Source organism: Alligator sinensis, unplaced genomic scaffold, assembly GCF_000455745.1.
Source record: "Alligator sinensis unplaced genomic scaffold, ASM45574v1 scaffold549_1, whole genome shotgun sequence".
In the NCBI taxonomy this organism is placed as follows: domain Eukaryota; kingdom Metazoa; phylum Chordata; order Crocodylia; family Alligatoridae; genus Alligator; species Alligator sinensis.
Genome location: NW_005842807.1, coordinates 139435 through 148009, shown reverse-complemented (window position 1 = coordinate 148009; position 8575 = coordinate 139435). Strand labels below are relative to the sequence as shown.

Genomic DNA, 8575 nt, shown 5'->3' with positions numbered 1-8575 from the left:
TGGGCCATCAAGGGGGCGCTGTGCCGAGTCGAGGCGGGACGTCTGATCCTCGTACTGTGAGACCACCGGCTGCTCAAGCTGCGGAGACGCATCAAGCGGGCCGAGGCCTTGGACTTTTGTTCATGCGGGTCGACCCCTGAGGCCTCCATGGGTGTCCCCGCTGGCAGAACTGTAAAGATGTAAATAGTCCTAATGTTCGTTACGTTTTTGTGTGTGTGTGTGTGTGTGTGTGTGTGTGTTGTTTTGTTTAGTCTAGAGTGTACGGGCAGGCCTTGCAGGCCATGAGCCCAGGCCTTGTCCATGAGGCCCAGATATCTGGGCGTACCTGTACATGCTCTTTACTGGCTCCGAGTTATCACCCTCCCTGGAATAAATGTCTCTTAAAAGTCAAAGTCTTTCTTTCTTTCTTTCTTTCTTTCTTGTGAGTGGCAGGAGGAAATCAATTAGTAGAAAGAAGAAAGAGAGGAAAGGTTTCCCTAGCCTAGTGAAAGAAACAGTAAGCTGAAAAGACGGGAACAGAAGCCTTTCCAAAATTCAAACTAGGATCAGCAAGAGCAAAACCAGAGCATCTACATGTGCATTAATGTGCAATAGTTAATGCACACTAAATATAATACTTCCATTGTGAGGTACTAGGAAAATGCACATTAGCCTGTGTTAATGCACATTAACAAAAGGGCACGGTGTATTTTCACATGTGCTGGGATGCAGCATGTGGCAGGTCAGTAGGAGGTGCTCCTGCACTGAGCCACCCGTCTCACTGTGGCTGACCACCTTCCAGGCTCCGAGTGCTTCCCACGTCTGGCCGCCCCCCTTCCTGGAGCACACCTGCAAGCCTGGGGGTAACACCGCCACCACCCAGTTTATGGACTGATCCTGGTCCTGTGCTCACTGGGAAACACAGGCCTAGGAGTCCTTGAGGGGTACTCAACCCACTGCAAGAATTTGGGGTGATTCCCTCAGTCTGAAGCACAAATAGTGGTCTCCCTTAGTCAGTTAAACCAAGGGGACCCCAAGGCATAATCTAGACCCTCTCCCAATAAATCTCCCATGCTAGGTACAGAGGAGAACTTTATTGGTTACAAGAAGTTTGGAATAGGGTACAGAGTATAGCAATATTAGAGAATTACCTTAGAACAAACAGTGGCATGGTAGCCTTTGATCACATATCTGAGTTACTGCAAGCTATATAGCTAGGTAGATCTCAAGTACCTTACTCACAAGTATCATCCAGAGGCAGGTAGAGATTCCCTCTGGAGGCAAGCAGATCATTGAAGATGAGTTGCAAGACAGACAATGAATTTCAGATGATCCACCTTCTCTGAAAGTTCTCATCATGACTGCTGCACTGCCTCCTGCACAGTCCTTAACTTATATAGACCTTATGACCTCATTTACCTGATCCAAAGAAGGCCAGCAGCTGTTGGGTGTCAGCCAACCAATTTGAAATTCATCATTGGTTGCCAGGTTGACTGGCAGGGTCTCTAGCCCCCTCCCAGTCATAATGACATTACTTAGAACAATAGGGAGTTTAAGCCCCCACCAGGTGTGTGAGGCCAGTGACATAGGCAGAGGGAACAGGTTTCCCCCTCCCTCAGGAATGTATCCAGCTCAGGTTATAACTTGGGGTTACCTGAAGAGATGGGGCAGTGTAGTCTGTCCTCTGCAGCGACCATGGTAACCAAATTGTCAGATTGGTCATTTGCCAGATAGCAGTTTAGGGAGACAGAAATGGCATTCTGCCACACAGTGCCAGGCACTTTTAATTAGCAAGCCATGCTAATTAAAGCACCCACACATCATGTGTATCAGCATTGCCATGCATCCCCACGCTAAAAAATGGCAGTGGGGCACTTTGAACTAAAGCTCATCAAACATCCTTTATGAAATGTTACCAAATTTGCCCCTTACTTTGGGGTGTGCTCATTTATTAGGGATAGTTTCTAGGGTCTTGGTGATTCTGTCAATGTGCTGCTTGTGTTACTATACGGAGCTGTATTTCTCCCTTCTGCAAGCCCTCACCCCCAGTGGAGCTATCCTTGCAGGACTCAATCTCAATGGGCTGGGTTCCTCCAGTCACCAAATCAGTCATACACACAAACACACACAAATTAACGTGACACGCCTGACCTGACCGGGCTGATCAGCATGGACAGGCTGACACCCTCATATGCCAAGAATCAGTTCATAAGAGCAACAATAAAATGCAGTCAGACACAAGCACACAGGTAAACAGAATCCCTCTGAATCCGGCTGGGTGTCCAGCTGACACCCTCATGGGCCAGCATTCAGTTCATAAGGGCACGTCTGAGTCAAACTGGGTCAATCAGCCTGTACAAGCTGATCCCCTTATGTGTTTCAAACTCAGCACGTCCCAATCTTTGGCCTCTTGATGAGCAGACCCCACAATAATTTGGGCTTCACAGGGATCTTTAGCATAGGTAAAAGAAGCGTTGCTGCAGAGCACGGGAGGAAAGAGAAGCAGAGAAGGAAAAATATACCCAACTACTACCAGTTTGACTATAAAAGTTATTTATTGCTAAGCATATGAAATATATAATAGTACTAGTAGTAATAGACATGCAAAAGAAAAACAAACACCAACAATGACAATACTACCCTGGTTTCACTAAGTATTTGGGGAAACTTAGCTCAAGCTTAACTGATACAGTTCAGGTTCAGAAGTTTATGCCTAGAAAGAAGACAGAGAACGCTGGGATCTCACCTAGTCCACGGTACTCAGGCTGCAAAGCTGACAGGCACAGTCTGTAGCACAGTCCTTGAAGGGAGAGATGATCTGTTCTTCCAGCGTCCCAAGAACGACAGGGGATGGTGTCAGCACAGGGGTTTTCTTCTTCTCCTTCTTTCCTCCTGCTTCTACTTCTTTTCCTTCCTTTTTTTTAAGCGCACACACTTACAGATTTTTATACCCTCAGTTTAGCTGCTTCGAAGCACCCTCAGTAGTGTAAATCATTGTCTTTTCTATTGACAAGGGGTTATCTGGTTTGGACCATCTCAGGAAACTGATTGATAATCAGGAAACACTTAAGATTAGGGAGTAACCCAAATACTTGGGAGCCAGCTTGAAATTCCTATGGGTGGCAGATATACTGATGGGATATCTCATGGTTTCTTCAGGAACAATAGATAGCTTGCAGCATCAGGATTTTGGATTTTTACTTGTTGTGCACAAGCCTCAGCTTAGCATGACTTTTCCAGATCTTACTATAGTCTTTTAACAGACTTAAAGCAATTATTGGGGTGCTCATAACCTTTTGTGGAGAGGACTCCCACCAGTCGTCTCGGGAAAAGTATGACAACACCTGGGATTAGGGCTCCAGCAGGCTGGATGCTGTGATGAACCCTTAACCATTGTTCAAATGTTGCCCATACCCCCTCTGACTCGGTCTCTTGCCTCAGCATTCCCTAACCCGGCAACCGAGTTTTAGTCCATCAAGTTTAAATAGGCCTCCCATAGTGGGACCAGGGAATGTACGGTCCGAGATGCCTATTAAACTTAGAGCTGTGTGTGTGTGTGTCTGGAGGGGGGAAGTCCTTAGTAAATCCAGATTAGAACTGGTCTGATAAATGCTGAGCTGGGTGTGTGTGAACATGGGTTGATTAACATTGGAAGCACAGATTCCCCATCATGCAGCGCTCTCCTGCTTCTCTGGTCCCAGAATTCACTGCAGTCTCTGCTTCAGGCTTTCTGTTTTCCACTTCTCATGTAAATGAGACCTAGGGCAGTTGATTCACTCTTGTCACCCTTATCTGGTGAGGGTCTTAGGTGCGTCTCTCACTGCATCTTAATCAGTTTCGTTTAGGTAGAGGAGGGGAGGGGGAGGGGGTGAGTCCTTTGTGAGTCAGACAGACTGCATCCTGTGCCCCGATTGCCCAAGAATACAGAGCTGAGACGTAACAGAAAAGAAACCCAAACACTGAGATGCTTGAGATAATTTATCACTTTTGAAAACTTGAGCTCTCAGTCTATAGTTTACTTGTTGCACACACACTCACACCTGTGCTGAAATACATCTTTTTCTAGAAGCCAGGAGAACCCACACTATACTATATAATAGTGTGAAGTGGAAACATTTTTTCAACGAGGCTATCTGAGCAGATGGCAGTCATTAGGAAAAGCAGTACTTTGTACTTATTTAACTAGGAATGGGCACTGTGCACATTGCTCTGGTCTCTGAGTGTTCACTCACAGTAGGTCTTGCCATAATATCCTTCTCCTTTGGGTGATTTCAACAACTTGTGAAACACAAATATGGTAAGTTCTGAAACAGGAGTGCCCTGCCTCACCCCCATTTTTCTACTACTGTAGGTGCATAAGAAACAAAAAGGATGACGTGGGAATGTGAACAGACAGGAAGGAGGAATACTTCATTTTAAAAGATATATTTATGATTGATGATAAAAAGAATGGCTATTACAAAACTCTTGGATATGGAATGCACAGATGCAGTAAGTTTATTTCTAGTGAGAAGCAAGATAATGAAATCCCAAAAGCTTTATTTTTTTGGTCTTACACAGTTTTTCTCTGAGTGGAAAATAAGCTTTGACGCTGGCCCAAGACACACTAAGGTTTGCTGTAGTCATAAATGTAAAGATAATAGTTGAAGGTAGCTCATTGATTTGTTCCTCTTTTTTATGAGATGAAACTGTTTAATATTCATTGAGGACAAAGCACAGAAAAAAAAAAATGCCAGTGATCCACTTAGGAAATGGGAAAGAATACTATGCCATTAGAAACTGCAGATTTCTCCCCACTCCTCAGCCTCTCCCCACAATACTGTCACCATTTACCTTTGCTCTGGCTCTAGCTTCAGCTCCAGTAGGTTTCTGTCCCTACTCCAGTTTGGGCCATGCAGAATGTGTTTACCTCAGCCCCAGTCTGGCCCCATAGCAGCGACAACAGCAGCCCAGGCCAGGCCCCAGAGGCAGGGCTATTGTGTTTGTGCAGGAGATTGTGCATCTCAGTGTTTGGGTTTCTTTTTACTTCCTGGAAATCTTTCTGGGCCTTTTAAGGAGTCTGCACGTCTATATGTGCACTTTAATGCACATTAGCCTATTTTGCATGCATGTATTTCATGAAGAATAATCACATGCCAGCATAGAAAGAAAGTAGTGCCAGGTCTGCTCATGGATAAGTGATGCAAAAAGCCTGAGCCAATGCCAGTTTTAGTGAATGTAAATGATTTCTGAAATACTGAAAATGTTTCCAAAATGTAACACAGTAACTGCAACATTTCAATGACAGTATTTGTCTCAGTAATACCAATACCACACATTACGGATGATAATACATTTGCATATTATTTCACCATTATGAACTCTTACCAATGTGACACAACAACATCATATTCCTTATGAGAGAATTTACCCTCACAAGGCCTATGAAATACCTACTGTATTTGCTTGAATTCAAGATAAGGTTTTTTTCCCCCATTTAACACGGAGAGAAGAACCCCTCATCTTGGATTCAAGCTTGAGGCAGTAGTCAGGGGAGACAGATGCTCTGGCCCTGGCCCTGGCCCTAGCCATGGCCCCATTCTGGTCTCTGCTTGTCCCTCCCTGCTCCACCTTCAGCCTCGGGCTCTTTCCCCCATCTCTCCCCACCCCTCAGCCTCTCCCCCAATACGTTCACCATTTAGTCTTGCTCTGGCTTCAGCTTCAGCTCCAGTAGGTTTCTGTCCCTACTCCAGTTTGGGGTATGCAGAATGTGTTTGCCTCAGCCCCAGCCTGACCCCACAGCAGCAGCAACAGCAGCCCAGGCCAGGCCCCAGAGGCAGGGCTATTGCTTCCATGCTACCATTGCTGCTATAGGGCAAGGACGGTGCCAGAACAAACATATACTCCATGCCCCAGGCTGGGGCAGGAATGGAGCCTACGAAGCTGGAGCAAGGGTAAGCAATGACAAGGCAGGTAGGGAGAGAGGAGCAGAGGCTGTGGGGTGGGGGAAAGGGGGAAGGGAGACCTAAAGCCCAGGCCAGGCCCCAGAGGCAGGGCTATTGCTTCCATGCTACCATTGCTGCTATAGGGCAAGGACGGTGCCAGAACAAACATATACTCCATGCCCCAGGCTGGGGCAGGAATGGAGCCTACGAAGCTGGAGCAAGGGTAAGCAATGACAAGGCAGGTAGGGAGAGAGGAGCAGAGGCTGTGGGGTGGGGGAAAGGGGGAAGGGAGACCTAAAGCCATAGGCAACTGGTAGGGGGTGCACGGGGGTGCACATACCCCCTGATGGCTGACACGGATGCTGTCAGTAGAGCTGGTGCCACGCCTGACACGGCCACCACTGTCAGTGGCTTCTGCCTCCCTCTAGATTTAGGAGGCACAAGTCACTCATGCCTAAATCTGTGGGGCACAGGCACAGGAGTGGCAGAGGAGGTAGTAGGAGCAGGCATAGGGAGTACTGGCATGGTGGAGGTCAAGCGATGGAGGCAAGAGACAGGGGAAAGATGTGGTGTGGCAAGGGATAGGAGTCTTGACCCTTCCATCACATGGCCCCTTACTAGCCCCCGCCACACTGCCTGCCCTACTGTGTATCCCTGTTCTTCCCCCTCTGTCCCCCTCACCTCCTTCCTCCCTGCCACTGCTTTTTCCACTGCAGCAGGGGGTGGGGGGCACTGAATTTAAGATGTCCTTTCAACAATTAGATCCCATACATTACAAATGTATTTACTAGGAGGATTGTCTTAAATTCAGGGTTGTCTTGGATTCAGGTCAATACTATAAGTCCCAAATAAACCATTTGAGGTAAATTTTCACTTTCCTTTGTGGATTGCATTTCTACAGCACATTTCATTGCAATCACAAATTGCATTTGTATAACAATGAATAATCATCTCGCTCTTTTTTTATACAGGTATGCAAAATATATCCAGGATTGTATCTCCCATCACAGAAATACACCCACTTCTTGGCTGAAATGGTTGGAAAAACACCGAATACCATTACCAGCCACTTAGGACACCTAAGACATACTAATTGCTGAAAGCATCACCCCACATTAAGAACATTAAAAGATTCCTGCTACCCAGAACAGGAACTGTAGACTAAACATTCCTGATTACCAGAGGTGCCGAGTACCTGTAACTCCACTTGAATCCCGGGAGAGCTGCAGCATCCCATAATTTGTAAAAGTAGGCCTTATACTGTATCAATGGTGATTTCTAAATTTAGAGGATTCTCCATGTGTGTTGCAGGATGGTGGGCTCAAATTTCTGAGGGATGGTCTTGCCCATTTAGGATTAGTCCTATAACCTTCAAACTAGTCATCTCTGCTTTGTTGTAGCATAATTAATTCAGTAATTATTCATTGCAATTCTTGTATTTGCTGTTGCTTTTTGTTTTTATATTTTTTAAACTGTAAAATGATTTGCCAACTTTTGGAAGTACAGACATAGCCTGGGGACCCCTGTCAGTTGGGCATAGCCCCAACATCAAAAGATATTATCATTGTATAAAATTGCCAGGTGGCAAATACTATTTACAGACCCTCTAAGCCCTACTATGCTGAAATGATAAGAAATGTCAGTGTGGCATATTGTATTGAATCATAAACATTCCCTACATCTCCACTTATAAAGTCCAGGGAGTCAGGGTGTTTGTTATCATTAGAAAGAAAAAGGGACATTCTCACTCTTTCTTCTCAGAAATACACTGGAAAACATCTTCTTAATTATATCTGAGGTATAGGGAAGAGTGGAAAGTTCTGATAATATCTATATTATACACATAATGTATAGTTTATCCATTTTAATTAAATAAGTTCTAAATATAACACACTTTAATTCCAGAAACTAATTAAAAATGAAATGAGTTAACATTGCTGTGTGACATCATTAAATTAATTGTTCATATAAATATAAAGCCCTGCAGGAAGCTTGCTATGTGTTTACTGGGATCCTTCTGTGATGTTAATAGCAAGCAAATCAATTGTGTTCTGCATGAAAATAAAACCTTGTGAAGGATGTCTCCTCATCATCTTAGGTATCAGGTCTTACTTGGAAAGGTACATCAGTAAAAGGTAGTTGGATATTTAACATCCTATAGTTATCCTTAATCTATTAATATTCTGGCTGCAAAAAGGTATTTTATTTGTCCGAGAAGAAAGCCTTTTCTTCCAAGATCCTACAGCTGTACAAGTCCATTGTCCCATTTCAAGTTCTCTGAAGTATGCGGGATAAAATGTGCTAATGATTTTTCCTGTGTTCTGGCCATGTAAACTGATTGTGGGTCATTTCACGGACAAGCTAGTCAGGCTGGTCAGGCACTCACCACAGCAGGAAACAGCAATGCAAATGGGAAAGGCAACTGGTTAAATGACTGAGCCACACCTGTTTTGATCTGGGTCAAACTCCGGGACAATCAGTGCTATCTCAAATGAGGCAAGTATTTACAGCCTCTGCTTAAACACATTTATTCCAGAGTGAGTGCCATTTTCATGTTCTCTTTTATTGCTTTGATTTAAGTTGAACTGAAAAAAAGCCATGTTTATTTTGGAATATAACTGTTTGAATGATGGGTTATACTACTATAACTCTAGGGGTTTAATTTACACAAT

The 8575-nt window shown here is 44.7% G+C and overlaps 1 long non-coding RNA gene across 1 annotated transcript in view; it reads left to right on the top strand.

The window, feature by feature from the left end:
- Window positions 1-7501, top strand: part of LOC112547918 — a 139391-nt gene extending 131890 nt beyond the window's left edge. The window contains exon 3 of the long non-coding RNA XR_003091701.1: window positions 6875-7501. This is a non-coding gene — a long non-coding RNA (uncharacterized LOC112547918). The remainder of the gene's footprint in view (window positions 1-6874) is intronic.
- The last annotated feature ends 1074 nt before the right edge of the window (window positions 7502-8575 follow it).